At 52.1% G+C, this 2,500-nt stretch overlaps 2 non-coding genes across 2 annotated transcripts; both read right to left on the reverse strand.

Moving 5' to 3' along the window:
• Positions 1-175: 175 nt before the first annotated feature.
• Positions 176-294, reverse strand: LOC140470111 (5S ribosomal RNA). Its single transcript, XR_011956374.1, has one exon. It is a non-coding gene; the product is annotated as a 5S ribosomal RNA (ribosomal RNA).
• Positions 295-1,825: 1,531 nt separating this feature from the next.
• Positions 1,826-1,944, reverse strand: LOC140470144 (5S ribosomal RNA). Its single transcript, XR_011956423.1, has one exon. It is a non-coding gene; the product is annotated as a 5S ribosomal RNA (ribosomal RNA).
• Positions 1,945-2,500: the final 556 nt, after the last annotated feature.

Here is a 2,500-nt window from a genome sequence, read left to right on the forward strand (position 1 = left end):
TTTCCGTCTTTCTTGCTGATTTTGGCAGCGCTCCGCTCTCCTCCCCTCCCTGTCTCCTGCCTGCAGGAGACTGATGCCAGGCACAGCGGCAGCAAAAATAACCTGTCGCTGCATTGCGTGCGTGGCCCAACACGAGTGCAGAGGGGTGACTTGAGCAGCCCCTGCTGGCGGAAAAAGCCTACTGCACCTGGTATTCCCAGGCGGTCTCCCATCCAAGTACTAACCAGGCCAGAGTCTGCTTAGCTTCCGAGATCAGACGAGATCGAGCATTTTCAGACTAGTATGGCCGTAGGCGCTGGCCCCTGCCTTTTCTCCCCACTTCAAGGCGTGCTGGCCAGCCACATTTTCTTTGCTGCTCTTTCTCTTGATCCCCTTTGATTTTTTTTTCACTCTTTTCTCTTTGCTCTTCCTCCTCCGTGCGTGCTTCCCTCACTCCCTCCCTCCAGCTAGCCCTTGCCCACCAGGCTCCTGTCGTCTCCCACATCCCCACACAGGCCAACTGCAAGACCTCCCCCTGCTTCATAGGGCTGCAGCCTGCATTCTCTCATCCTTCCACACTCCTCCACGCCTCCATTTCGGAATGGCAGGCAGTGACCAGTGGGGTACCGCAGGGATCAGTACTGGGACCGCAGCTTTTTACAATATATGTTCATGATATAGAAGATGCTATTAGCAATAACATTAGCAAATTTGCTGATGATACTGAGCTGGGTGGCAGGGTGAAATGTGATGAGGATGTTAGGAGATTACCGGGTGACCTGGACAAGTTAGGTGAGTGGTCAGATGCATGGCAGATGCACTTTAATGTGGATAAATGGATGCTTATCCACTTTGGTGGCAAGAACAGGAAGGCAGATTACTACCTAAATGGAATCAATTTCGGTCAAGGGACAGTACCGAGAGATCTGGGGGTTCTTGTACACCACTCAATGAAGGTAAGCATGCAGGTACAGCAGGTAGTGAAGAAGGCTAATAGCATGCTGGCCTTCATAACAAGAGGGATCGAGTACAGAAGCAAAGAGGTTCTTCTGCAGGTGTACAGGGCCCTGGTGAGACCACACCTGGAGTACTGTGTGCAGTTCTGGTCTCCAAATTTGAGGAGAGACATTCTGGCTATTGAGGGAGTGCAGCGTAGGTTGACGAGGTCAATTCCTGGAATGGCGGGATTACCTTACACTGAAAGACTGGAGCGACTGGGCTTGTGTACCCTTGAGTTTAGAAGACTGAGAGGGGATCTGGTTGAGACATATAAGATTATCAAAGGATTGGACACTCTGGCGGCAGGAAACGTGAGTGCCGAAACAGAGGACACAGCTTAAAAATACGGGGTAGACCGTTTAGGACAGAGATGAGGAGAAACGTCTTCACCCAGAGAGTGGTGGCTGTGTGGAATGCTCTGCCCCAGAGGGCAGTGGAGGCCCAGTCTCTGGATTCATTGAAGAAAGAGTTGGACAGAGCTCTCAAGGATAGTGGAATCAAGGCTTATGGAGATAAGGCAGGAACAGGATACTGATTAAGGATGATCAGCCATGATCATATTGAATGGTGGTGCAGGCTCCAAGGGCAGAATGGCCAACTCCTGCACCTATTGTCTATTGTCCTCCTTTCCTGACTGCCAGCCGCAGACAGCGTGCAGCCCCAATCCCTTTCTTTCCGTCTTTCTTGCTGATTTTGGCAGCGCTCCGCTCTCCTCCCCTCCCTGTCTCCTGCCTGCAGGAGACTGATGCCAGGCACAGCGGCAGCAAAAATAACCTGTCGCTGCATTGCGTGCGTGGCCCAACACGAGTGCAGAGGGGTGACTTGAGCAGCCCCTGCTGGCGGAAAAAGCCTACTGCACCTGGTATTCCCAGTCGGTCTCCCATCCAAGTACTAACCAGGCCTGAGTCTGCTTAGCTTGCGAGATCAGACGAGATCGGGCGTTTTCAGACTAGTATGGCCGTAGGCGCTGGCCCCTGCCTTTTCTCCCCACTTCAAGGCGTGCTGGCCAGCCACATTTTCTTTGCTGCTCTTTCTCTTGATCCCCTTTGTTTTTTTTTTCTCTCTTTTCTCTTTGCTCTTCCTCCTCCGTGCGTGCTTCCCTCCCTCCCTCCCTCCAGCTAGCCCTTGCCCACCAGGCTCCTGTCGTCTCCCACATCCCCACACAGGCCAACTGCAAGACCTCCCCCTGCTTCATAGGGCTGCAGCCTGCATTCTCTCATCCTTCCACACTCCTCCACGCCTCCATTTCGGAATGGCAGGCAGTGACCAGTGGGGTACCGCAGGGATCAGTACTGGGACCGCAGCTTTTTACAATATATGTTCATGATATAGAAGATGCTATTAGCAATAACATTAGCAAATTTACTGATGATACTGAGCTGGGTGGCAGGGTGAAATGTGATGAGGATGTTAGGAGATTACCGGGTGACCTGGACAAGTTAGGTGAGTGGTCAGATGCATGGCAGATGCACTTTAATGTGGATAAATGGATGCTTATCCACTTTGGTGGCAAGAACAGGAA

This window comes from Chiloscyllium punctatum, chromosome 3, assembly GCF_047496795.1.
Source record: "Chiloscyllium punctatum isolate Juve2018m chromosome 3, sChiPun1.3, whole genome shotgun sequence".
Taxonomy (NCBI): Eukaryota; Metazoa; Chordata; class Chondrichthyes; order Orectolobiformes; family Hemiscylliidae; genus Chiloscyllium; species Chiloscyllium punctatum.